Below are 15036 nucleotides of genomic sequence, written 5' to 3'. Positions count from 1 at the left end.
GGTGAGCTGTGCTCAAACTAGATGAGCCCGTGCTCAAGCTGGTGACCTCAGGGTTTCAAAACTGGGTCCTCTGCATCCCAGTCCGACGCTCTATCCACTGAACTATGACCTGGTCTGGCTGAACTTCTTTTCTATGTGATGTTTTCCTGATTTGTTTTATAAATTAATGGATAAGCCCAAGAAAGAATTGCCTAGGTGTGTTTATATCAATATCTATCTTTTATTGTTTCTATTTCTGGATCTAATCAGTGGATAAATTATATGAGTCTTATCTATCTACCCAAGACTAAGGCTGGCTGTCGACTTCATCCTCAAATTTTCATGTTCTAGAATTGAATATTATTACTTTTTAATGAAATAAGAATACATTTTATAGATTTATGTAGTCTAAACAGCTGTACATGAGAGTACATAATTTTGAGTAGCCAAAGGATTTCTCATTTTGTCAAGTGTTTTCATTCCAATATTGTACTCAAAAAAAGTGATAGAGGATAGAGGGGCACAAAGAAAACCAAATAGAAGGTGACAGAGGACGATTTGACTTTGAGTGAGGGGTATGCAGCACAATCAAAGGTCAAAGTAATCTGGAGATGTTTTCTCAGAACATATGTACCCTGATTTATAATGTCACTGCATTAAAATTAATAAAAATAAGATAAAAAAGTGATAGAATTTTAATTTCTGCATTTTACTTCTTGAAAGTTATATCATTTATGATAACAAGAAAAATAGGAATTTATCTGCAGACCATATATGGGATCAATGTAATAGTTTTGAATTTCATCTACACTTCTCACTTAAAGTCTATGCATCCTAAAGTTGACTCTATGGTAAGAAAGACGATCTCTGTCAGCGTCATTAGAATCAACCACAAATAGGCTTAGTGGAAAAATAAAACTTGATATATGAAAAGGTGCTCGATTTCACTGATCATTGGGGAAATGCAAATCAAAACCATGGTGATTCTTTGACATCTAAAGAGAAGATGAAGATTATTCTCAGCAATCAGGTTGCTGACCTTCCAGAAGATGTGGACATCCCTCTGAGGGGACATACAGTTATTGTGAAAGACCCCACAGGTACCCTGTGAAAGGATTTCAGTCACATCAATGTTGAACTCAGTCACCTAGAAAGAAAAAAAGAGGCTCTTGTTGGCAAATGATTGAGAAATAGAAAGAAAAGAATAAGCTACCATTCGCACTATCTGTAGTCATGTACAGAACATGATCAAGGGTGTCATCTTGAGCTTGCTGTACAAGATGAGACTGGCTTTTTTTTTTTTAATTTGAAACTTCCTTCTCTGTTAATATTTTTTTAATTTTTATTGAATTTATTGGGATGTAGTCAGTTAATAAAATTATACAGGTTTCAGGTGTACAGTTCTACAACACATCATCTGTACAGTGTATTGTGCGTTCACCACCCCAAGTCAAGTTTCCCTCCATCACCATCTATCCCCTCTCTATTTCTCCTATTTGGCCTCACCTCACTTCTCTCCTGTAATCCTCACACTGTACTTATGTTTCTTTCTCTGCTTAATCCCCTTCATCTTTTTTCACTCAGTGCCCCAAGTCTTATTCCCTCTGACAGCTGTCAGTCTGTTCTATGAGCCTATTTGTTAGTGTACTTTGTTCATTAGATTCCACATATGAGTAAAATCATGTAGTACTTGTCTTTCTGTTCACTTCCCCATCAATGTCATTACTCAGGAGAATGGTTCTCTTGTTAAAATCAGAAATCTCTTGGGCAAAAAATACATTTTCAGGGTTTGGATGAGGTCAGGTATTGCTTATTTAGTATCTCAAACACAGAAAGATGAGTTAATTATTGAAAGAAACAAAATTGTATTTGTATTAAATTTAGCTATTGATTCAGTAAGTCACAACAGTTAAAAACAAAGATATCAGAAAAGTTTTGGATGGTATCTGTATTTCAGAAAAAGGAACAATTTAGCAGGCTGATGAGTAAGATCTAAGTTGTCCAGCTACAGAACAGAGAGATGGTAGAGATTCTTCAGACTTATTTGTGATTATTTTAAAGATGCAATAAAAGCCATGTATTGTTAGATATTTTATTCTTTTTCTTATAATTGCAAAAGAAATTTGTTTTTTTATTATTTTTTCTGAAATTTTATTGTTAGTATATAGAAAAAAAAGTGGATCTTTGAACATTGATTTAGTATCCTGCAAGTATACTGCATATTTGTTTATTGTTTCTAATAGTTTTTTGGTAGAGTGTTTGAAGTTTTCTATATACAGAATTATGTCATCTTCAAAAAGTGAAAATTTTACATCTTCATTTACAATATGTATTTCCTTCTTTCCTTCCTTCCTTCCTTCCTTCCTTCCTTCCTTCCTTCCTTCCTTCCTTCCTTCCTTCCTTCCATTTTTGCTTGCCTGATTATTCTGGTGAGGAATTTCAGTACTACATTGAATACAATGTAGTTTGAATGGACATCCTTGTCTTGTTCTTAATCTTAGAATAAAAGCTTTTGTTTTTCAGCACTGAGTATGATATTGGCTGAGGGTTTGTCATATACGGCCTTCATTAAGTTGATTTTATATTATCAACAAGACAAGTAATAACATGTATTAGAGAGGTTGTGGAGAAAAAGGAACCCTTATTCACCAGTGGAAATGTAAACAAGTACACTACGATAGGGAACAGTATTGAGGTTACTTAAAACAATTAAAAATAAAGTCAATATATGACCCAGCAACTCCTCTTCTGGTATCTACCTGAAAGTTTGAAAACATTTATTCCTAAAGATATATGCACCTCTGTGTTCATTGCAGCATTATTCATAATGGACAAGACATGGTTACAACCAAGGTGTCCTTTTTTAAATGATTGGATAAAGAAGATGTGGTACATATATACAGTGGCATAATACTCAGCTATAAGAAAAGATGAAATATTGCCATTTGTGATAACATTTATAGACCTTGAAAATACCATACTTAGTGAAATAAGTTAGACAGAAATGTTAAGAACCATATGATTTCACCTGTGTGGGTTATAATACTGAATGCAACAAATGAAAAAATAAGAAAAACAAAAAACTCAGAGACACAGACACCAATATGGTCTTTACCAGAGAGGAGGGTATGGGGGGGAGTGAATAGTAAAGGAAAAAGGGGTTAAATATATGGTGATGGAAGTAGATTTGACTTTGTGTGGTGAGCATACAATGTAATATACAGATGATGTATCATATAATTGTACACTTGAAACCTGTATATTCATATTAACTGTTGCTACTGCAATATATTTAATTTTAAAAAGCCATATGTTGATTTGGGGGAAAATATTATGGTGAGAATCACCTCACACCTGTAAGAATAGCTATTATCAGAAAACAAAAATAAGTAAATGTTTGCAAAGATGTGGAGAAAATGGAACCCTAGTATTGGGAATTTAAAGTGGTACAGTACACACATACACAATGGCATATTATTCAGCCTTAAGAAAGAATAAAATCCTGCCATTTGGGACAAAATGGATGATCCTGGAGAATATTATGCTAAGTGAAATAAGCCAGATGCAGAAAGACAAATACTCACTGATATGTAAAATAAAATATGTCAAACTCATTGAAATAGGGAGTAGAAAGGTAACTGCTAGGGACTGAAGGATGAGGCAAATGGATACTAAGTTTCAGTTATGCAATATATATAAATTCTAAAGATCTAATATACAACAATCTGAGGTAGTGAATACTACTGATTTGTGTACTTGAAATTTAAGAGCAGATCTTAGTGTTCTCACCACACACACACACACACACGCACACACACAAAATGGGAACTACATGACATGGATATGATAATTACCTTGATTTTGGTAAATATTTCATAATATATAAGTGAATCAAAACTTCAAGTGGAATTATCTTAAATCAATGTGAATTTTTTTATTTGTATTTTTTTGAAGTGAGAAGCGGGGAAGCAGAGAGACAGACTCCACATGAGCCCAACCAGGATCCAACCTGCATGCCTACCAGGGGTTGATGCTCTGCCCATCTGGGCTGTTGCTCCATTGCAACCTGAGCCATTCTAGCACCTGGGATGAAAGCCATGGAGCCATCCTTAGCACCCAGGCCAACTTTTGCTCCAATGGAGCCTTGCCTGTGGGAGGGGAAGAGAGAGACAGAAAGAGAGGTGAGGGGGAAAGGTGGAGAGGCATATGGATGCTTCTCCTGTGTGCCCTGGCCAGGAATCGAACCCAGGATATTGACATGCCAGGCCAACACTGTATCGCTAAGCCAACCAGCGAGGGTCATAAATATAATTTTTAATTATCAACTATACCTAAATAAAGTTGAAAATAAATAAATCTCCTTTGCTCCAGATCTGTTGGAAAATTTAAGAGCATAGCACTAGAGGATACTGTTTCCCATTACTTTAATCTATTATATAATTCTTCTGGTACTACTGTGCAATATTTGAAATATAGACTTTTATTCTTTATTCTCTTATTTTTTATCTTTCCAAGTACTGTATTCATTTTTAAAGATGCACTCCTTTTAAAAACATCTCTTTTACACAAAAAGTTTTAATTGGCAAGAGCTATTTGGCAAAGTGATCAGTCTGTTTCTGTTTATTTCAAAGAAAATTAATAAACTTAGAAAAAACAAATGACAAAATATATTTTTCAGAAATTTCTGAAAAATTTATGAACTGGCTTCTTTTATTTAGTAGTCCTTAGAGGAACTGCAGTTCAATTTATATTAAGATAAGTGGGGCAGTATGTCGAAATTACTCTATAAAAACTTATTTCCAGAAAATGTATCTAGAACAATTTTCATATAACTTTTAAAAAAATCACACAAACAGAGCTTGGTTTTAATTAATACCACTTTCAATCTTCTAACTCTAGAGATTAAACTCAATATTTTACAAGTAATTTTCTGACATATTTGGAGAAGGCATAAAATGTTTTATATCTCAGCAAACAGGTATTAAAACAAGAATTTGTTTTAAATTTTAAAGAAAAAATAGTTGACTATTTGTATGAATGCCAATATATAATGATTGTGCTCTGTCATCAAGAATTAAAACCTACCTTTTCCTTAAAATGATAAAGTCTAGAAAAATAGCTTGATGTCTCAGTAAATATGTATGTTTTTTTAAGTATGAGGAAGGGAGATAGAGAGACAGACTCCTTCATGTATCCTGACCTGGCTCCACCCAGCAACTCCATCTGGGGCTTATGCTCAAATCAACCGAGCTATCCTCGGTGCCCAGGGCTGATGTGCTTAACCAACCGAACCACTGGCTGCGAGAGGGGAAGAGAAGCAGACAGTCATTTCTTATGTGTGCCCTGACTGGGGATCAAACATGGTATGCCCACACCCCAGGCTGACCCTCTATCCACTGAGCCAAATGGTCAGGGCAGTTATTTCAATCTTAATTGCATTTAAAAATATTTATGTAGTTGCTTCTGGTGTGACTATTGAAAGATTTTTCAACATAGTATATAGATAATATAGCTAAAAATAAAAAGTTTTTTCCTCCTTTAAACAATAAAAGTTTGCTTTTATCATCCATGACATGCAATCTTAGTCTTGAGGCTCTAACTACTGAAAAGTCCCCTTTATATAATTGATATTGGTAATTTAATTGACTCACAATATGACTTTTAAAGAAGTTAATTTGTTAAAATGTTTATTGTAGGCTACTCAATTAATTACCAAAATTTCAATAAACAAACTAGTATAGTGATAATTAACTTACTACTTAAGACTTCTGTTAATTGTTTCTTTGGGCAAACCAAATCTTATATAAATGATCCAAATTCATATTTTAAATAGAACTATTAAGAAACTGATTTTTTTCTTACATATTTATGTGAGGAAAAGAATTACTGATTTGTTTCTAACCCAAGGAAAAGTGTTTTGTTCAACTGATTTATGAAGTAAAGAATGTAAGATATTCTTGTAAACCTTAAAAGTTAAGCATCAAAGGTTATCAAGCAGTAAATGAGTTTATTTGGTAATAGCACAGCAATTGCAATTTGGGACATGCAAACTATGGCAAACCAAGGGCAAGTCTGAAGAGACAAAAGGAAGATTAGCTTTCATTGGGTCCCAGGAGGAGCTTGGAGAGATTGTTTGAACAGCAGTCCATTACTGAGGAATGAGAATTTCGAGTTAAGGCAGTTTCTTATTGGCGCCCCAGAGCCAGCTGCAGTTGCCAAGATGAACAAAGAAACTTTTCTTCTTTGTTACGTAGTGTGAAGAATGGTAGCAGATAAGAGCTCTCTCTTCATGGCTTCCTAACTCCATTTTGAATAAGGTTTCCTTTATTCATTTTCAATTCTTTAACAAATTTTAATACTTTTTCATTGCATTAAGCTGAGGTGGTCAGTGATGGTGGTGTGGATTTAACTATATATCAAGGATGAATCATTTTAATTAATTTTAAAAAAGAGAGGCAGGGGTAATTTTTTAAAAATTTATTTATTCATTTTTTTAGAGAGGAGAGGAAGAGACAGAGAGAGAGAGAGAGAGGAGAGACAGAGAGAGAGAAGGGGGAGGAGCTGGAAGCATCAACTCCCATATGTGCCTTGACCAGGCAAGCCCAGGGTTTTGAACCGGTGACCTCAGCATTTCCAGGTCGACGCTTTATCCACTGCGCCACCACAGGTTAGGCCACAGGGGTAATTTTAAGAAAGAAAGGAAGAAAGTAAGTTATTCCTTTTCAAGTCTTCACCTATTGGCTCTCACAGTGACAATTTATAAAGTTTACCAGTTTATTCTTTTTAAAACTTTAAAACAAAAATATTTCATATGTTTTTTCCCTTTGGCTTTCGTAACTCACTGCCTACAGCTGGCTCCTCTTTCTGAACACAATCGTGTAATATGGAAGGGCCTCAAAAAGCCTCCAGGTTTTACTCTTTGGGTCCCTGGTCTTTAACTGTAATCCTTTCCTAAGTTAACTAGTAAGGTGCTATGAGTATGCATGTCATGTATGTGCATGTTCAAATATAATTTTGAATATAACTTTGTTTAGAGTGATTTCTGGGGTCTAGCTAACTCCTGTCCTCAACCTTTAATACTTTTCATTGTGTTAAGTGAATGTGAGTGAATTGCACAATCATTGATTCAATATTTCAAGCCAAAAATTTGGCTTTCTCCCTTTCAGTATACTATCACTTGCAATCCAAAAGCAATTTCTTTGGCTTTACCTCCAAACTTTTCACTCCCTACTATTATTCTAATGTAAGCCATTATTATTTCTCACCTGGAAAACTGCAAAGTTTAATTACTCTTTCTACTTACATTCATAACTTGCCACAATCTTCTCTCTCTCTCTCTCTCTCTCTCTTTCTCAGCTACAGGAATGATCTTTATTAACTTAAGTCAGATTAGCTCACTCTCCTTCTTAAAACTCTCTAAGACTTTATTTATTCTTAGAATAAAACTAAGTTCATGGCTATGAACTGTAAGGCTCCACATGAGCCAGATTCTATCTCCATGCCTTTCTGATTTCATTCTATACAGGAGTTCCCTGACCTCTTATGCTTAACAACAGTAGGTTCCCACTTATTGTGTAGGAAGTAAAATTTGAACTCTATATTAGATTTCAGCTATTCCTTCAGCTTTTCTTTTAGATCTGCATATGAGTGACTCATTGAAATCATTCAGATTTCAACATATTTTCTAAAAGTATATTCCAGACCACAGTAAAAAATAGCCCTACTTCTCTCCCACATAAAGCACTTTACCATGTCACTGACTTAATTTTCTTCATGGATGTTGCCGCCATGTGAAACTATCTTGCCAGTGTGTTATTAATGTATTGACTGAACATCCCTACTGAAAGGTCCTGGACCTGAAAGGAGTTGCATCAACAATGCAGAGCGTAAAGTGTAGTAAAGCGAGTTTATATTAAGTGCCTGGGTGCAGATGGACTTGGTCAAATAAGGGAGTCAGGCCCTGATCAGGGATGAGAGGGTTAGTTTTCAACTCTGCTGCCTCCTTCTGGCAGTTTCTGTTGATGCTGGTTACCAGGCATGGGCCTGGGCTTGTGGTTTTCTGTTTCAGTTCCTTCCTCCATGGTAACGGGCTTTTTCTGCTGTTTCATCCCCTGCCTCTGTTGGCAATGGATTCCTGCTTGGTCAACTTAAAGGTTAAGTACAGTTCATCATGTATTGACTGAGGAAGACTTGGGAAGGGCAGATTTGAGGCCTGAGGATACATTTTTCTTTAACACCCACTAGATTATAAATTTTAAGATAGCAAGAAACTTGTCTGTACATATTAATCATGAATATAGGGTGAAAATAAGCATGTCAATTTTAAGGACACAAGATTGATCAAAATTTTAATTTTAATTTTGAGGCAGAGTGTTGTATAAAAACAGAAAGTAAATTGATTATAGGTTTTCTGGAAGAACAGGTGGCAGAATTAAGATTTAATGTTATAGAAAACAGAAATGATTCACATTTTCCATTAAACTGGCAAATAAAGACCTCTTTGAATAATTTATAAAACTTCAGTTCCAAAGGTCTGAGGAATCTACACATTTTGTGTAAAACATAACAAATAAGCTTATTTAAAAGAATATGTAGGGTATAAGTATTTGTTTATTTATTAAAGTGCTGTATTTTAATCATGAGTAAATAATGACAAAATGTAAAAAAGTAAAAAAAAAATTATCTATTTCCCATTCAAGGAATAATTTTTATTTTTTTTTATCACTTTTCTATTTTTCTATTGAGGAATTCTATTGTATTTTTTTTTTACCTTAGAGGCATTTGAAGTCATGTAAAGGCAATTTGGCCTTAACTCTAAGGATTTGTAATAGATGTTTGCAATAAAGAAATTCATTCATAAAATATATTTGCTAAAAGGATGTTTAAATGACTGTTGTATAAGCTCTCTGCCTTTTCTTTGAAAATTATCATAGCATTTTCAACTTTACAAACACAATCACCGTTAGGCAATTACTTGGAAAGTGTTATTTTTAGTGGCTATTTTTTTTTCTTTCTTTCTTTCTTTTTTTTTTTTTTTGTATTTTTCTGAAGCTGGAAACGGGGAGAGACAGTCAGATAGACTCCCGCATGCGCCCGACTGGGATCCACCCAGCACGCCCACCAGGGGCAACGCTCTGCCCACCAGGGGGCGATGCTCTGCCCCTCCGGGGCATCGCTCTGCCGCGACCAGAGCCACTCTAGCGCCTGGGGCAGAGGCCAAGGAGCCATCCCCAGCGCCCGGGCCTGGGCCATCTTTGCTCCAATGGAGCCTTGGCTGCAGGAGGGGAAGAGAGAGACAGAGAGGAAGGAGGGGGGGGTGGAGAAGCAAATGGGCGCTTCTCCTCTGTACCCTGGCCGGGAATCGAACCCGAGTCCCCCGCAAGCCAGGCCGACGCTCTACCGTGGAGCCAACCGGCCCGGGCCTTTAGTGGCTACTTTTTTTTTTTAATATTTTATTTATTGATTTTTAGGGGGTGGGAGAGAGAGAGAGAAGGGGGAGGAGCAGGAAGCATCAACTCCCATATGTGCCTTGACCAGGCAAGCCCAAGGTTTCGAACCAGCAACCTCAGTATTCCAGGTTGACGCTTTATCCCACTGCGCCACCACAGGTCAGGCTAGTGGCTACTTTTAAGAAAGTCAAAATATTTCTTTTTAGCAATCAGGAAGGAGATTCTACATACATGTTCAGAATAGATATAAAACAATAATGTTTACAAAGAAATAATGGAAATAAATAACCAAAAATAAAGTGAAAAGTAAAAAATGAACTGAGAATTTACATAATACATTTTCCAGTGGAAGAAATGTTTTTGGTCTTATTTTCAGCTATAATCAGAAAGATTAAAGACTACTTTGCCTATAATAGATGTTAGATATAAAAATGGGCATTAATTTAAAAACCTCATATAATATTTATTGAATTAGCACTTTGCATTTAAATTTATTATTCATTTTTTAATACAAAACATATCCTCATGAACAAACTTATGAAATAAATATAACATAATCAATACAGCAAGACACTAATGAAGTTATCAATAATTTAAACAAAAACACAAACTCGTTATATGACAAATAAACCTAACATCGTTGTCTCTCTACAAAATGTTCAATGTTGAGGACCAGAGAAGAAATTGTTTTACTATTAAAACCAAGGAAGCCTTGAACAACTAAGGAATTCCAGGGATTTCTCACTTTTGTTCTGTGTCAGCAAGAATTTTTGCTACGTTATACTGAAATCTCCACTAATAAAAATCCACTGGCCAAATCTATCAGTAATATCCTTGCATTTAAACAAAGTTAGCTTTATAGCTTGCTGTAGCCAAGAAGAATGTAGAGTAGAAGAACCATATTGTATTTCAAATAAGGATTGTAGGAAGGGTGTTCTTACTGGGGTTGTGCATGTACTGAGTGTTTCTAATGAATGAGCAGGGAAGCAGTGCCCACTTTAGACCAAATGTTGTCATAAAAGAGGGTAGTTCGGTAATTCAGTAATCTTAGTTCAATATATAGAAGGAAAGAAGAATTAAGGTTGGGGATATTATTTGTAAAGCATCCACACTCTGTTACAAGAATAGTTTCTTGCTTATTTCTCAACTTTAGTGTGGTTTTTGTTAGGTTGCAATAGAGATTGTTTTGTATTAGCCTGTCCATGTCCTGTTGGAAACACAGTTAATATTCTTCAGCAACATCCCATTCTGATTTCTAGGAAGGTTGAATTTCTATCTCCCTAACTAAGCCACTTTTGAATAAAGTTTCCTTGGGAAAAATAATGTGGAGTTGAGAAATACAAACCTGACCTAGATATCTCTCTTTCTGTCTCTCTTTCCCTCTCACTTTTTCTTTTTCTCTCCCTCTTTCTCTCTCTCTCCCCCTCTCATCTCTCTCTCCTATCTCTCTCCCTACCATCTCTCCCCCATCTCTGTCTTTCTCTCCCATCTCTGTCTCTCCCTCCTATCTCTCTCTTCTTCCCATCTCTCTCCCTCCCTCCCATCTCTCTCTCTACAATCTCTGTCTCTCCTTCCCATCTCTCTCTCTCTCCTATCACTCTTCAACACTTCATATGAGCTTTCAACATGGCCAGCTTGGGGTTACTCATAGCATAATATCTTTCGTACAGTGCTATTGTACATTTTATATAGTAGTCCAAAATTCCAAATATGAGTTTTTCAAGAGGCAGGATGTACAAAAATCTGTTTCTTTGGTCATAGAAGCAATGGAACCCACTTACATTCAAGGAGGAGGGGACAGAAACCCCATCCCTAAGTAGGATGATTGTGAAAGAATTTGTGACCACCTTTAATATACTACATATAGTTAAATAATCTATAATATTATATATGAGTTACATTGTCTCAAACATTAGTATACTCAGCAAGGATTTCCCTTATTAAAATGATTTGAAAAACTAGAAAAATATTTGCAAAATAATTTTCAATCAGCCTAGCATGAATTCCAAATTCTGAGAGATTATTGGTATTAAAGTTAAAGTGTTATATTATAGCTAGAGCCCTGAAGCTGGTCTTGCCTTTCTTCATAGATGATAGACAACGTAACTCAGTAATATAAAGACACACAATTGCACACAGGAGAAGCGCCCATTTGCTTCTCCACCCCTCCACCGCGCTTTCCTCTCTGTCTCTCTCTTCCCCTCCCGCAGCCAAGGCTCCATTGGAGCAAAAATGGCCCGGGCGCTGGGGATGGCTCTGTGGCCTCTGCCTCAGGCGCTAGAGTGGCTCTGGTCGCAACATGGCGATGCCCAGGATGGGCAGAGCATCGCCCCCTGGTGGGCAGAGCATCGCCCCATGGTGGGCGTGCCGGGTGGATCCTGGTCGGACGCATGCGGGAGTCTGTCTGACTGTCTCTCCCTGTTTCCAGCTTCAGAAAAAAAAAAAAAAAAAAAAAAAGACACACAATTACTGTATCTCTGTATGTTTTAAATAACTGTAAATTAAATGAAAGAAATAAGTGACTATAGAAAAAATAAAGGAGAAACTGATGTCAGTGGCTCCAAGGTCTCCTTCTTTCTACTGGTTTAAAGTGTTTCAAATTTAAGATTTGCATTTTTAGTTCCAAGGTGAATTAGTGAGTTTTTGCATGGGCAAGTTTTTCTGTCTGAAAAGAACCATTTTCTCCCCTGTACTTTCAGAAAGACCTTTTATAATGAAAAGTTGTATCTACTTTACTCTGCTGCCTAATTGTCAGTTGGTTTTGCTTTCACCAGTAATCAACTATAGAAAATAGAAGGAAATTTCAAATTCATTGTGCTAAGTCTAACAATGTATCACCCTTATGAGAGAAAAGATTAAATTATCTTATGGAAGCAAAAAGTCAACTTTGAAAATACCTTTATGCATATACATGAAAAACATTTTTAAAATGTCCTACACATGATAAATTTAATGTTTTGGCTTCATGCTATGATAGAGATGATTGAATTAATATGCATTAAATTTTAATTCTCTAACACTATTGAAAATTTTGATTCTCCAGAGAGACAAAGATTAAAATTATTCAACTGTCACTTATGTAATCTGTTTAAACGGAATCAATTCAAATATGTAGAACTTACTCTCCCATCTATGAAATTCCATAAGATTTACTGTTATTTTGCCCAACTCATAAAACACTTTCGGTTGCTCCTCAAACCACCCCCTGAAGCCACCATGAGACAAGAAGTAGACATAGTTTATTTTTTGTAATAAACTTATTATTTTTAAAAAGTCCATGAATACACTTTAGGAGAAGCATCCATATCTCAAACCAGCAGAGTATTTCCTTCAAGACACTGACATCTCATCCATCTTCAAAGATGCTTCAATCCTCACAGAGTGTTGGAGATTTTTTTTCCTTCCTTGTCTAAACCACTAGAGTTTTAAGCTTCATCTGACTTGTTTATAAATAACTAAGACTGGGGCCCTGAAGTCTGCTCTCTTTTTCTTTATCAACATTTAATGGAAAGGGGGGAAGGGAAAGAGAATGCATGCTGTTAGCTATTATCTTTACAAATGACTTGTTAGCCTTTTATTTGCCTGTTCATGCTTCAAACACTCAAAGGACATTTTCAGAATCTCAGTAGATGAAGGTTCAATCTTGAAATGACTTGACAGGCTGTATCTTCCTTAAGAGATTCTGACATGATATTAAGCCATAGTAACAAGCCAATACTTGAATGGGAAGCCCTGGGGAAATCTTTCGGAGCTGGAGCACAGCATTTACAGCAGGAGGCAGGTGTCTGCACCAGTGAAGCAAACCACAATATGATATATTTAGTATCGAAAATGGAAGCAAAACTACTGACTCTTTACCACTGGGGACAGTGGAAAAAGTTGAAAGAGGAAAAAACCATCTTTTGGGGCTCCTGAAAATGTTAATTTACTGACAGTATGAAATACACTCTCATCACGGCAGGTGCACCCAGAACCAGGTGCTGCTCTCAATATTGTCTTTGAATTTATGGGTCTCCTTTGCAATGATCGGATGTGAAGCAGCTGTACTGGCCATGTGGAGAGAAAGCAAAGAGCTTTTAATTAGCAATCAGAGGGCTGCTAATTTCTTTTGAGATCTCACTTCCTCTGTCTCTGTCTTTTTCTCTTTGCACTTTTATTAGTATCTCAGCAGGAGTTTCTGCATGTCTCCAAAAGCACAGAAAATTTAAACAAACAATGTACTATGATGCATTCAGGTTGGGGGTTCTGTGCTATTTGGTGAGAAAAGTTAAGAATACTATATAACATTATTTTTGGAGATTAAATCCTCAACCAAGATAATATAAATACTACTTTGAACATGTTTTTACTAATAACATCATGTAATCAAGTTAAGAGATAAAATATATTCATTATTATTATAGTCAATCACTTCATTTAATTTTTGAAAGTCTGAAATATATGTATTAAAGCAATTAATTAGAAAGTTTTTGTTTTCATTCTAGCATATTCAAGGACAAAAGCAATCCAATATATAAAGTGTAATCAGCAATAGCACTAAGATTAGTTTTTTTCATATTACTTTAGTATAAATTTTTGTACGTTTGGTGTGAATGGTTTATATTATACATTTAGGTATTAATCAATAATTAGTAATCATTAATCATTATCACTATACTTGAAGATAACTATATATATGAACACATAATTCTATATATGTATATGTATATGTATATAATGTGAAAGTACTCTCATTTTTCAGTCTGGATAAAATAAAATTTATGTTAAAAATTGTTCTGTAATTGATTATGACCATCTGATAGACACAGATTTCTTCTAACTAAAAACTAATATTTTTTTATATTTTCTACTTCCATTTCTAGAATTTTAGGATAATAAAAATTTATTCATCTATTTATTTGTGTGTGTGTGTGTGTGTGTGTGTGTGTGTGTATGTGACAGAAACAGAGAGAGAGACAGGGAGAGGGACAGATTGGGACAGACAGGAAGGGAGAGAGATGAGAAGCATCAATTCTTTGTTGTGGCTCCTTAGCTGTTCATGTTCATTGATTGCTTTCTCATATGTGCCTTGACTGGGGGGCTACTGCAGAGCTTGTCACCCCTTGCTCAAGCCAATGACCTTGGGCGTCAAGCCAGTGACCTTTGGGCTCAAGCCCCTGACCATGGGGTTATGTCTATGATCCCACGCTCAAGCTGGTGAGCCCATGCTCAAGCCAGCGACCTCAGGGTTTTTAACCTGGGTCCCCTGCATCCCAGTTTGATGTTCTATCCACTGTGCTACCACCTCGTCAGGACCCATCTATTTCCAATACTCTAAATTATATTTCTATTTTTAAATCATGAGTGCTTCTTCATTTTGATATTTTTTGTGTCCACGAGTCTTCTACCTTTTTTTTGTTGTTGTTCATTTTTGCTCAATTTATCCACCCCCTCACTCGGCCCCCCTCATTTTAATAACACTTCTAGATCAGTTTTCTCTCTTTTTATTTGTACTTAGACATCTTACATTTGCATTACAAAGCAACATAACACAATTTTTAACAAGAAATCACTTGATATAAATGAGTATCTTTGATAGTGTGATTGTGTTTTCATAATGGTTTAAATA

The 15036-nt window shown here is 35.7% G+C and overlaps 1 pseudogene; it reads left to right on the top strand.

The window, feature by feature from the left end:
* Positions 1 to 985: 985 nt before the first annotated feature.
* Positions 986 to 1968, top strand: LOC136308703 (large ribosomal subunit protein uL6-like; annotated as a pseudogene).
* Positions 1969 to 15036: the final 13068 nt, after the last annotated feature.

This window comes from Saccopteryx bilineata, chromosome 6, assembly GCF_036850765.1.
Source record: "Saccopteryx bilineata isolate mSacBil1 chromosome 6, mSacBil1_pri_phased_curated, whole genome shotgun sequence".
NCBI lineage: Eukaryota > Metazoa > Chordata > Mammalia > Chiroptera > Emballonuridae > Saccopteryx > Saccopteryx bilineata.
Note: the sequence above shows the minus strand (reverse complement) of the source record. Positions and strands in the feature narration are given on the sequence as shown.